Raw genomic sequence first — 14,518 nt, forward strand, 5'->3', positions numbered from 1 at the left:
GTGGACTGAAGGCATTTTAAAAAAGACCATGAACATGATTAAATAGTTCAAACGAATATAATTTCTTTTTATATACTATATATGTTATTAATAAATTAAAATATACTGTTGAAGGAAGAACATGAAATTTTATGTGTGTATATATATACAGCAAATCTGTGCCCAAATGTTACTTGCATGGTTAAAATGCATTTTCAACACAGCTGGCACAGTGAATTTCAACACCAATCGCATTCATTTGCATGCAGTTTGCACTCACAAATCATTGGTATGTAAATATAAGGACAGTTTTTCTACAAATGAAAGTGCAGCTATTGCGGTAATTCATCTAAATTTAAATGTGGCGGGCTTTCATTTAGAACTCATGTAAATATAAATAGCGAGGGCTTTCGTTTGAGGTGCTTGTTAATATAATGTAATGTAAATGAATGTTCTTGTATGCAGAGCAGCGTGGTCGGCGGAGCATAAACGGGACGCAGATGGGACCCTCGTCCTCTGTTTTGTTACGCCGCGATGCTCTGTTAACCCTTACCGAAGATGGGGCAGGCTGAGAGGGACAATAAATTGAAAGCAGCAGAGCTCAAGGTTACAACACATCAATCCTAAGAGAGTGGATGTCGGAGATGAGACGAGTGGGAATGGAATTATAGCAAGGGAGAGAGAGAGAAAGAGGGTGCGATAAAGCTAGAATGAGAGAGCCTGGATGGGGGGGGGGGAGGAGAAGGGAAGTGCAGAGAGAAAAGAGTGCACATGAGCGACTCCAACTGTGAGAGAGCGAGAGAGAGAGAGGGATATAGCTACAGCGCAGCGACCTACAGAGACAGATGAGTAAGTGCTGTGTGTGGACTGTTACCGCTGTATCTTGTTATCGAGGATCCCATTAAGATGGTCCCGTAGCCCTGGCGCTCCGTATCTGGATATTTCTACTTCCATGAGGGATGTGCAGCTGTGCTGAGCGAGACTGAGGCGTCTGACATCAACACCATGAGGTACTCGCGGAACGGAGGGAACGAGATGTGAGAGAGGTGTTTGAGAGCAGAAAGAGAGAGGGATGACAGTGATAACAAGCGGGAGATGCTGTGCAAGGTGGTGAGAAGAGGAAAGGAGATTTAGAAGGATGAAAGCAGTGAGGGACGAGTGGAGGAGAGTTGTTTTCCTGAAAAGTGAAGTTGGGGGTTTGTGCCTCTGTTGAGGGAAGGTACCCTACATTAACCCAGATTGTGCTCACTTCAGGCTAGTAAGTTGTCTAAATGCTGTTCCTTTTCTTGTATTTTATCCTCTTAAACCCATAAAGCTTTAATCTTAAATGTATGTTTAAATCCCAAACTATTTTAAATATTTATATTTTAAAGGGAAATTTAGATGTAATTCAGATTTACATTTAAATCAAATTTAAAAATTTATTCAAAACGAAATTCAGAAACTATTTGAGTTCACATTTCACATTTAAATTCAGATTTCACATTTACATTAAACGCAAATCCAGATACAATTCAGATTTATACTCAAATCAAAATTAGGATACAATTCGAATGTATGTTTAAATCCAAATTCAGATACAATTTGAGTTCCCAGTTCACATTTAAATCCAGATGTCAAATTTACATTAAAAGCTAATCCAGGTCAAATTCTGATTTATATTTAAATCAAAATCAAAATTAGGATACAATTTGAATGTATATTTAAATCCAAATTCTGTTATTCTGACGAATTTTGAGTTCACAGTTCACATTTAAATCCAGATACAATTCAGATTTATATTCAAATCAAAATTAGGATACAATTCGAATGTATATTTAAATCCAAATTCAGATACAATTTGACTTCACAGTTCACATTTAAATCCATAAGTCAAATTTACATTAAAAGCAAATCCAGATATAATTCAGATTTATATTAAATCAAAATCAGGATACAATTCAAATTTATGTTTAAATCCAAATTCCGGTATTTAAAATAATTTTGCGTTCACATTTAAATTCAGATACAATTCAAATTCACATTTAAATCTAGAACCAATTCAAATATGATATAAAAGTATATAACAGTTTTTGTTTGTTAATTCCTTGAAACATAGCACATTACATTTGAAACTGAAGTTGATGTGAATGAGTCAAATATTTTCAAATTCAGAGCAGATTATAAAAACGGATTCTGATTGGATAAGTCATGTTCAAAGTCTCTGTAAAAGCACTATAATAAACGCACTCCTACAAATGCACATTCTATATAAATGCAGCAATATGCTGTGTTGCTCGGCAACCACAAACTATATTATTTGGCTGAAGAATAGTTTGTTCAGATTATGTCAATAATCAATGTAGCTCTTTATGGAGCATTGGTGTTTATAGCATATGCCGCTTTGTGTTGTATGAGAACACAACTTTAATAATGTCTTATCTTCTCATAGCTTTTTTTTTTTTACATTTTCCGTCTGTTTTGCAAATGGCAGGGTAAATGCTTCAAAAGTCTCTGCTCAATCAGTAATAGCGATGTTCGGTATATCCTGTTCTTTTGTTGAGTAAAAGCCTGGTCTTTACTGTTCCTGTGAGAACTGGCAGTAAAAGAGACTGCCTCAGTCTTTCTCTCTAGTGGCTGTTATGAGCTGGATATCCGTATATTGTGTCGTGGACAAAAGCAGCTGTAGTGTGAAATCTCTAACGCAGATACAGTGCACATCGCAAGAAAGCCGAGGGAATGAGAGCGTTTGGATGTGAAATGTGTTTTGCAATAGCATCAGATCTCTTAAATAGTATTAGAAGTCTTGAGGATCTTCTCCTAATACACATGTAAGGATCAGCTGGACGTTCCTCACGCTAATTGTATCTGTGCCATAAAGTAAGAGAAACACAGACCACATAGACCGAAAACAGAAAAACGGTAATGACTAAATGCAAGCCAGCTATTAGACTCTATCATGTGCTTTATAATTTCCCAGAATCCGTTAAAAATCATGCTGTCATTCTGAGTAATAATTATATCCTGTGGACCCTGGTCTAACCTGCCAAATGTCAGTGTGACTTTCCATAAATATAACGGTAATGTAACAGAAATCAATTCTCTCCTCCTCTGTCGGCCGCTCTCACGGTGTTAAAGGGTCTTTACGTTCGGAGAGAGCCCCGAAGTGTTTCATCAAAGAGAAATCTCTCCATCAATACACTATTGGTTATGTGAAGAATAACATTATATTACGTTAAGTTCTGCATGATTGCATTTGACAGGAAATGTGTTTGGAGTGCTGTGTTTGATGGCGAATCCGGTTGGGAATTAATTTGAATAGATGGAGGGTGTTTGTGTGGCTGTATTAATGTCTCGGAGGGTTGAAGGGGTTTGTGATTTGTCTCCTCAGAGGCTGGTGTCTGTTTTCTTCCCTCGTTTCTTTTTCTTTCTTTCCTTTCCTTCTTTTTCAATGCTCTCCTTGAGGCGCACAGCTGTCTTGGCATGAAAAACGAAGAGCTCAACTGATTACAAACAAGTGTAATTTGTACAGATATGCACTGATTTGTTTTGTTTTTTCTTTCTATTTTGCATTTTTCTAATTGAATGCAATTTCATTCAAATGATAAAATCGGCACGGCAATCTGAGTGGAAAGTTGTGAGTATCAGAGTATTAATAATTAGCACGTTAATCTTGTGCTTCGACGGAAGAACATCTGACCGCATGATTAATGTCACAAGTTTGCTTATAGGATTAGTAACCTAAGAAAAGAAGCTGAACTATTTCTATTCATTTGACATCAATGTTTCTTTGTATTTCCAGCTTTGGAATTTGAATCTCGGATGTTTGCAGCTCAGTGGTTGTTTTCGCAGGTTGACATACAGTATATGGTTATTTGCCCTTTGGTATCGTCAAATTAAAGGTGATAATTTGTTGTTCTCATTCAGTGTAAATGTGAGTCGACTTACTTTTGAGAGTAAAGTCTGTCATGTAGTTCTGTTCAATTCTGCCATCTGTGTGTCAAAGTTTAGTCTGATTTAGTTTGAATTAAGCGTTTGAATAAGTGCAGACTGACACGTGTATGTTGTGTTCAGGATAAGAACTGGTACGTGTACAGACAGTCTGGACTCTTAATTATGCGCTATTTTAATGCAAAAACCTGCGTCTTGTTCACAATCCACCTACGGTCCAGTTCAACCAGATGTTACCTGCGCTGCTTGGTGTATGATTAATTTTTAATGCATTATTTTGTCGTTAAATTAAGTAAGGACGTGTATTAAATTGATACCAAAGTGTTTTTCAGATTTTACAAGATGTTTTATTTATTTATTGGTAAATCAATATTAGATATTTTGTTTCATGCTCATTTCCTGCTCTGTTTTTATTTCTAGATTGTCTTTGCCATCACCTAAAGCTCATTCAAAGTGAATTATTAAAGTCTATAACGTTTGGCGCTCTAGCGGTTAATAAACAGAACTGCATGCGTCTTACGGAAAAACATTGTAGCCGGAGCTACTTCTCTCTGTTTATGTCTATGGCGAGTCACACAGGGACTGTATTCATCCGCAGTGCTTCCTACCAGACCGGTCTGAAAATAGTCCCAATATAAACACTTATTATTATAAGTGTACCATAAGGATTCAGGGTAAGACAAAAACACAGTTTGGAAAATGGATTCATGTTGTACATTCTCATTATATAATTTTTGTAAATCTTGAACACAAAAAAACGTTACGGACAGCAGCTTTAAAAAACAATCGCAATTCTGACTTTATAACACACAATTCTGTCTTTATGTCAATAATATATAATGTTTAATGCATTATTTTGTCATTACATTAAGTAAGGATGCACATATTGAAACCCATAGTGTTTTTCAGATTTTACAAGATTTTTTAATTTATTGGTGTTGGTAAATCAATATTAGATATTTTTATTTTTTCATGCTGATTTCCTGCTCTGTTTATATATCTAGATTGTCTTTGCCATCACCTAAAGCTCATTCAAAGTGAATTATTAAAAAAAAAAAAAAAAGATTTATCACACTGTTTGTTAAATGATTCAGCCTTTGCGATGATTTCAGGTGATGCAGACAATTGTGAAGACTTCAGATGATGGCAACTTTGCATTGACATATATTGTAGTCATTACAAGCACAAGTTGTAAATGCTGCTCCACATATTCGCTGTGTCTGCTGATATCTCATAATATCCATTTATATCCAATTATATCCATTTTTCATATCGTACATTATAAGGTTGTGATGCCTAAATTCACTTGTAGCCTGTAAAACAACTGATTTTAGTTTTTGGTGTTTTATTTTTAATTCATTTGGACAAAATAGTATAGAATTTCAATTATCAAAATCACATTCACAGACCTTTACCTGGCCTAACTCAACCCGATCTGCCCGATTTTCAAGAAATGGCTAAATGTCATCGTTCAATCGTTGGTCTTTGTTTCTCTTGTTTTATGGCACAAATACAATTTGTGTGCGGAACGTCCAGCTGAAATGACTGATCCTTACATGTGTATTTGGAGACTAACATCAGATGAATCAGAGAAGATCCTCAAGACTTCTAATACTATTCATAGGAGCTGATGTTATTAGCAAAACACATTTCACATTCAAACACTCTCAGTAACTACAGTTATTATATTTGTACGGTGACAGCATGACTGTCGGCTTGTCTCCTGTTCACCTACACAACCACAGTGTAGCAGAATATGAAACAAACGACATGAGCTGCTTTAAATTTCACTAAGAGAAGTATTACAATATTAAAGAGTCGCTGTGTGGGATAATTCTGTGAAAGTGATGTTCTCAGCATGGATTTGCTCTTTGACTCAGTGATCTGACATCTTCACGTTCTCCACCTCTCGCTACACCTCTTCAGCTCACTTCTCTGGTTATTGCTCTCTGGCTCTCCTCCGCTTGTTTATGCTTTCCAATTTTACCCCCCTCGCTTCAGATTAGTCCCTGCTGTGTGCGTGGTGTGTGTATTTAGCTCATGGTGGGTAGCAGTGGGTGGGGTTTTATTTTCAAACACAGATTAGCAGCTGAGAAGGGGATTCCATCCTATTAAATTATTCATGCTCAAGAAATGATTACATTGCATGAAACAGCATTGTGCATCAATAAAAGCCTTACCCTAGACTCTATGCGTGTGTGTGTGTGTGTGTGTGTGTGTGTTCCTAATTTACTGGGTTCAAATTGAATGCCGACCATAATATAAACTCAGTGAGAGAGACGGCTTACTCCAAACACTGTTCATCATCTCTCATGGCGGAAAGACAGTGGATGGATATCTTTAAGTTAAGGAGATAGTTCACCCAAAAATGAAAATTGTGTCCTCATTTACTTACCCTCAAGTTTTTCAAAACCTGTAGGAGGTTTTTTCTTTTGTTGAACACAGAAGAAGATATTTTGAAGAATATTGGTAACCAGTCAGTCAACTGTCAAGTCAACTGTCTGGTTACCAACATCCTTTAAAAAAGGATGCTCTGTTCAACAGAAGACAAACACTCATACAGGTTTGGAATAACATGAGGGTAAATGATGACAACATTTTCATTTTTGGGTGAACTATCCTTTCAAATGAAAGCATGTTTCCAACACAGAATAAAAAAATGAAAACTAATTGCAACTTTTTATCTCACAATTCTGACTTTTTTCTCAGAATTGTGTGATAGTCACATCACACAATATAAAGTTGCAATTGCAAGAAAACACTTTTTTTTTTATAAAGTCAGAATTGAGAGATATAAAGTCAGAATCGTGTGATATAAAGTCAGAATTGTGTGATATAAAGTCAGAATTGTGTGATATAAAGTCAGAATTGTGTGATATAAAGTCAGAATTGTGTGATATAAAGTCAGAATTGTGTGATATAAAGTCAGAATCGTGTGATATAAAGTCAGAATTGTGTGATATAAAGTCAGAAATGTGTGATATAACGATAGAGTTGTGAGATATAAAGTCAGAATTGAGAGATATAAAGTCAGAATTGTGTGATATAAAGTCAGAATTGTGTGATATAAAGTCAGAATTGAGAGATATAAAGTCAGAATTGTGAGATATAAAGTCAGAATTGAGATATATAAAGTCAGAATTTTGTGATATAAAGTCAGAATTGAGAGATATAAAGTCAGAATTGTGAGATATAAAGTCAGAATTGAGATAAATAAAGTCAGAATTGTGTGATATAAAGTCAGAATTGTGTGATATAAAGTCAGAATTGAGTGATATAAAGTCAGAATTGTGTGATATAAAGTCAGAATTGTGTGATATAAAGTCAGAATTGTGAGATATAAAGTCAGAATTGCAAGATATAAAGTCAGAATTGTGTGATATAAAGTCAGAATTGTGTGATATAAAGTCAGAATTGAGATATATAAAGTCAGAATTGAGAAATATAAAGTCAGAATTGAGAGATATAAAGTCAGAATTGTGTGATATAAAGTCAGAATTGAGATATATAAAGTCAGAATTGTGTGATATAAAGTCAGAATTGAGATATATAAAGTCAGAATTGAGAGATATAAAGTCAGAATTGTGTGATATAAAGTCAGAATTGTGTGATATAAAGTCAGAATTGAGATATATAAAGTCAGAATTGAGTGATATAAAGTCAGAATTGTGTGATATAAAGTCAGAATTGTGTGATATAAAGTCAGAATTGTGAGATATAAAGTCAGAATTGAGAGATATAAAGTCAGAATTGTGTGATATAAAGTCAGAATTGAGAGATATAAAGTCAGAATTGAGATATATAAAGTCAGAATTGTGTGATATAAAGTCAGAATTGAGATATATAAAGTCAGAATTGTGTGATATAAAGTCAGAATTGAGATATATAAAGTCAGAATTGAGTGATATAAAGTCAGAATTGTGTGATATAAAGTCAGAATTGAGAGAGATATAAAGTCAGAATTGTGTGATATAAAGTCAGAATTGTGAGATATAATGTGTGATATTAAGTCAGAATTGTTTGATATAAAGTCAGAATTGAGATATATTATCAAATCAAAATCAAATCACTTTATTGTCACACAGCCATGTACACAAGTGCAACAGCAGGTGAAATTCTTGGTGCAGTTCCGAGCAACATAGTAGTCACGACATGACATGTACAACATTTAGAGCAGCATCAGATTACACTGATGCGCCCACAATTACTCACAGCACAGTAAACTCTACAATAAACAATAAATAATTTACACAATGTGAGTGTGGTTCTCACAGCTTTAACCAATATACACATACTTACAATATACATATACTTTAAACAATATACTTAAAACAATATACTTTAAACAATATACACACTAAAACATACATTAAACAATATACATTACGCTATAATAATAATAATAATAATAATAGTATACAATGTACAGTATACATTATTATTCACAGTAGAGATCCAATGTGCAATAGGTGCTATATGATAAATAATAAATTATAATAAATGTGTATATAATGTGTGTGTATCGACAGTGGGTTGTGCTGAGTGATATTCTGTCCAGTGTGTGTTATGATCCTGATGGATCAAGAGTTCAGGAGTCTAATTGCTTGTGGGAAGAAGCTGTTCTGGAGTCGGCTGGTGCGTGTTCTGATGCTGCGGTACCGCCTGCCTGATGGCAGCAGTGAGAGCAGCCCATGGCTCGGGTGGCTAGAGTCTCTGATGATCCTCTGAGCTCTCTTCACACACCGCCTGGCGTAAATGTCCTGGAGGGAGGGAAGCTCACCTCCGATGATGCAGCTGGCCGTGCGCACTACCCTTTGCAGGGCTTTGCGGCTGCGGGCGGTACTGTTGCCGTACCAGGTGGTGATGCAGCCAGTCAGCAGGCTCTCTGTAGTGCTGGTGTAGAACCGTGTGAGGATGTGGCGGTTCATTCCAAACCTCCTCAGCCGTCGCAGGAAGAAAAGGCGCTGATGAGCCTTCTTCACAACGGCCTCGGTGTGGACGGACCATGAGAGTTCCTCTGTGATGTGGACACCGAGGAACTTGAAGCTGCTGACTCTCTCCACCGGTGCTCCATCGATGGTGATGGGGCGGTGTTCTCTCTCATTCCTCCTGAAGTCGACCACCAGCTCCTTGGTCTTGCTGACGTTGAGGGAGAGGTTGTGCTCCTGACACCACCGTGTTAAGTCAGAATTGAGAGATATAAAGTCAGAATTGAGATAAATAAAGTCAGAATTGTGAGATATAGTCAGAATTGTGTGATATAAAGTCAGAGTTGCAAGATATAAAGTCAGAATTGTGATATAAAGTCAGAACTGTGTGATTGTGTGATATAAAGTCAGAATTGCGTGATATAAAGTCAGAATTGCAAGATATAAAGTCAGAATTGTGAGATATAAAGTCAGAATTGCAAGATATAAAGTCAGAATTGCGTGATATAAAGTCAGAATTGTGTGATATAAAGTCAGAACTGTGTGATTGTGTGATATAAAGTCAGAATTGCGTGATATAAAGTCAGAATTGTGTGATATAAAGTCAGAATTGTGTGATTGTGTGATATAAAGTCAAAATTGCGTGATATAAAGTCAGAATTGTGTGATATAAAGTCAGAACTGTGTGATTGTGTGATATAAAGTCAGAATTGAGATATATAAAGTCAGAATTGTGAGATATAGTCAGAATTGTGTGATTTAAAGTCAGAATTCCAAGATATAAAGTCAGAATTGTGAGATATAAAGTCAGAATTGCAAGATATAAAGTCAGAATTGTGTGATATAAAGTCAGAATTGTGAGATATAAAGTCAGAATTGTGTGATATAAAGTCAGAATTGTGATATAAAGTCAGAATTGTGTGATATAACGATAGAGTTGTGAGATATAAAGTCAGAATTGAGAGATATAAAGTTAGAATTGTGTGATATAAAGTCAGAATTGTGAAGTCAGAATTGAGATATATAAGGTCAGAATTGTGTGATATAAAGTCAGAATTGAGAGATATAAAGTCAGAATTGAGAGATATAAAGTCAGAATTGAGAGATATGAAGTCAGAATTGTGAGATATAAAGTCAGAATTGAGATATATAAAGTCAGAATTGTGTGATATAAAGTCAGAATTGAGTGATATAAAGTCAGAATTGAGTGATATAAAATCAGAATTGTGATATAAAGTCAGAATTGCAAGATATAAAGTCAGAATTGAGAGATATAAAGTCAGAATTGTGAGATATAAAGTCAGAATTGAGATATATAAAGTCAGAATTGTGTGATATAAAGTCAGAATTGAGAGATATAAAGTCAGAATTGAGAGATATAAAGTCAGAATTGTGTGATATAAAGTCAGAATTGAGATATATAAAGTCAGAATTGTGTGATATAAAGTCAGAATTGTGTGATATAAAGTCAGAAATGAGTGATATAAAGTCAGAATTGTGTGATATAAAGTCAGAATTGAGATATATAAAGTCAGAATTGAGAGATATAAAGTCAGAATTGTGTGATATAAAGTCAGAATTGAGATATATAAAGTCAGAATTGTGTGATATAAAGTCAGAATTGAGATATATAAAGTCAGAATTGAGAGATATAAAGTCAGAATTGAGATATATAAAGTCAGAATTGTGTGATATAAAGTCAGAATTGTGTGATATAAAGTCAGAATTGTGTGATATAAAGTCAGAATTGTGAGATATAAAGTCAGAATTGAGATATATAAAGTCAGAATTGAGATATATAAAGTCAGAATTGAGATATATAAAGTCAGAATTGTGTGATATAAAGTCAGAATTGTGTGATATAAAGTCAGAATTGAGATATATAAAGTCAGAATTGAGAAATATAAAGTCAGAATTGAGATAAATAAAGTCAGAATTGTGAGATATAGTCAGAATTGTGTGATATAAAGTCAGAATTGCAAGATATAAAGTCAGAATTGTGAGATATAAAGTCAGAATTGCAAGATATAAAGTCAGAATTGTGAGATATGAAGTCAGAATTGCAAGATATAAAGTCAGAATTGTGATATAAAGTCAGAACTGTGTGATTGTGTGATATAAAGTCAGAATTGTGTGATATAAAGTCAGAATTGTGAGATATAAAGTCAGAATTGAGATATATAAAGTCAGAATTGTGAGATATAGTCAGAATTGTGTGATTTAAAGTCAGAATTGCAAGATATAAAGTCAGAATTGTGAGATATAAAGTCAGAATTGCAAGATATAAAGTCAGAATTGTGTGATATAAAGTCAGAATTGTGAGATATAAAGTCAGAATTGCAAGATATAAAGTCAGAATTGTGTGATATAAAGTCAGAATTGTGAGATATAAAGTCAGAATTGCAAGATATAAAGTCAGAATTGTGAGATATGAAGTCAGAATTGCAAGATATAAAGTCAGAATTGTGATATAAAGTCAGAATCGAGAGATACAAAGTCAGAATTGTGTGATATAAAGTCAAAATCGAGAGATACAAAGTCAGAATTGTGAGATATAAAGTCAGAATTGTGTGATATAAAGTCAGAATTGTGTGATATAAAGTCAGAATTGAGATATATAAAGTCAGAATTGTGTGATATAAAGTCAGAATTGTGTGATATAAAGTCATAATTGTGTGATATAAAGTCAGAACTGTGTGATTGTGTGATATAAAGTCAGAATTGTGTGATTGTGTGATATAAAGTCAGAACTGTGTGATTGTGTGATATAAAGTCAGAATTGTGTGATATAAAGTCAGAATTGTGTGATATAAAGTCAGAATTGTGTGATATAAAGTAAGAATTGTGTGATATAAAGTAAGAATTCAAGATATAAAGTCAGAATTGTGATATAAAGTCAGAATTGTGTGATATAAAGTCAGAATTGCAAGATTTAAAGGCAGAATTGCAAGATATAAAGTCAGAATTGCAAGATATAAAGTCAGAATTGCGAGATATAAAGTCAGAATTGCGAGATATAAAGTCAGAATTGTGTGATATAAAGTCAGAATTGTGTGATAGAATTGTGTGATATAAAGTCAGAATTGTGTGATATAAAGTCAGAATTGTGTGATATAAAGTCAGAATTGCGTGATATAAAGTCAGAATTGTGTGATATAAAGTCAGAATTGAGATATATAAAGTCAGAATTGAGATATATAAAGTCAGAATTGAGATATATAAAGTCAGAATTGTGTGATATAAAGTCAGAATTGTGTGATATAAAGTCAGAATTGAGATATATAAAGTCAGAATTGAGAAATATAAAGTCAGAATTGAGATAAATAAAGTCAGAATTGTGAGATATAGTCAGAATTGTGTGATATAAAGTCAGAATTGCAAGATATAAAGTCAGAATTGTGAGATATAAAGTCAGAATTGCAAGATATAAAGTCAGAATTGTGAGATATGAAGTCAGAATTGCAAGATATAAAGTCAGAATTGTGATATAAAGTCAGAACTGTGTGATTGTGTGATATAAAGTCAGAATTGTGTGATATAAAGTCAGAATTGTGAGATATAAAGTCAGAATTGAGATATATAAAGTCAGAATTGTGAGATATAGTCAGAATTGTGTGATTTAAAGTCAGAATTGCAAGATATAAAGTCAGAATTGTGAGATATAAAGTCAGAATTGCAAGATATAAAGTCAGAATTGTGTGATATAAAGTCAGAATTGTGAGATATAAAGTCAGAATTGCAAGATATAAAGTCAGAATTGTGTGATATAAAGTCAGAATTGTGAGATATAAAGTCAGAATTGCAAGATATAAAGTCAGAATTGTGAGATATGAAGTCAGAATTGCAAGATATAAAGTCAGAATTGTGATATAAAGTCAGAATCGAGAGATACAAAGTCAGAATTGTGTGATATAAAGTCAAAATCGAGAGATACAAAGTCAGAATTGTGAGATATAAAGTCAGAATTGTGTGATATAAAGTCAGAATTGTGTGATATAAAGTCAGAATTGAGATATATAAAGTCAGAATTGTGTGATATAAAGTCAGAATTGTGTGATATAAAGTCATAATTGTGTGATATAAAGTCAGAACTGTGTGATTGTGTGATATAAAGTCAGAATTGTGTGATTGTGTGATATAAAGTCAGAACTGTGTGATTGTGTGATATAAAGTCAGAATTGTGTGATATAAAGTCAGAATTGTGTGATATAAAGTCAGAATTGTGTGATATAAAGTCAGAATTGTGTGATATAAAGTAAGAATTGTGTGATATAAAGTAAGAATTCAAGATATAAAGTCAGAATTGTGATATAAAGTCAGAATTGTGTGATATAAAGTCAGAATTGCAAGATTTAAAGGCAGAATTGCAAGATATAAAGTCAGAATTGCAAGATATAAAGTCAGAATTGCGAGATATAAAGTCAGAATTGCGAGATATAAAGTCAGAATTGTGTGATATAAAGTCAGAATTGTGTGATAGAATTGTGTGATATAAAGTCAGAATTGTGTGATATAAAGTCAGAATTGTGTGATATAAAGTCAGAATTGCGTGATATAAAGTCAGAATTGTGTGATATAAAGTCAGAATTGTGAGATATAAAGTCAGAATTGAGATATATAAAGTCAGAATTGTGAGATATAGTCAGAATTGTGTGATTTAAAGGCAGAATTGCAAGATATAAAGTCAGAATTGTGAGATATAAAGTCAGAATTGTGAGATATAAAGTCAGAATTGTGTGATATAAAGTCAGAATTGTGTGATATAAAGTCAGAATTGTGTGATATAAAGTCAGAATTGTGTGATATAAAGTCAGAATTGAGAGATATAAAGTCAGAATTAAGAGATATAAAGTCAGAATTGAGAGATATAAAGTCAGAATTAAGAGATATAAAGTCAGAATTGTGTGATATAAAGTCAGAATTGTGAGATATAAAGTCAGAATTGAGATATATAAAGTCAGAATTGTGTGATATAAAGTAAGAATTGTGTGATATAAAGTAAGAATTGCAAGATATAAAGTCAGAATTGTGTGATATAAAGTCAGAACTGTGTGATATAAAGTCAGAATTGTGTGATATAAAGTCAGAATATTGTGATATAAAGTCAGAATTGTGTGATATAAAGTCAGAATTGAGAGATATAAAGTCAGAATTAAGAGATATAATGTCAGAATTGAGAGATATAAAGTCAGAATTGTGTGATATAAAGTCAGAATTGTGAGATATAAAGTCAGAATTAAGAGATATAAAGTCAGAATTGTGTGATATAAAGTCAGAATTGAGAGATATAAAGTCAGAATTGTGTAATATAAAGTCAGAATTGAGAGATATAAAGTCAGAATTGAGAGATATAAAGTCAGAATTGAGAGATATAAAGTCAGAATTGAGAGATATAAAGTCAGAATTGAGAGATATAAAGTCAGAATTGTGTGATATAAAGTCAGAATTGAGAGATATAAAGTCAGAATTGAGAGATATAAAGTCAGAATTAAGAGATATAAAGTCAGAATTAAGAGATATAAAGTCAGAAATAAGAGTTTTAACATTGATTTTATTAAAAGAGGTGTTTGTGTCCATTTTCTGTTGATTATAAAAGTAGTTATTCATCAAAAGATTACTAAAGTAGAGCATTATAACTGGACATATATCCAGATGTTTGGTGTAGATAATGGCATCTTCGA

At 33.3% G+C, this 14,518-nt stretch overlaps 1 protein-coding gene across 10 annotated transcripts in view; it reads left to right on the forward strand.

Moving 5' to 3' along the window:
• sulf2b (sulfatase 2b) overlaps positions 1-14,518 on the forward strand; it is a 189,180-nt gene that overhangs the window by 132,672 nt on the left and 41,990 nt on the right. The window contains exon 1 of one of the 10 annotated variants that reach the window (XM_079803669.1): positions 556-989. The exons of 3 other annotated variants lie outside the window; for them this stretch is intronic. The gene's annotated coding sequence lies outside the window, so the exon portion shown is untranslated. Of the gene's footprint in view, positions 1-555; positions 1,238-14,518 lie in introns of those variants that run through there. 6 more of the 10 variants (XM_079803667.1, XM_079803663.1, XM_079803670.1 and 3 more) reach the window with 6 other exon arrangements.

Source organism: Gobio gobio (genome assembly GCF_949357685.1).
Source record: "Gobio gobio genome assembly, chromosome: 21".
Lineage (NCBI taxonomy): Eukaryota > Metazoa > Chordata > Actinopteri > Cypriniformes > Gobionidae > Gobio > Gobio gobio.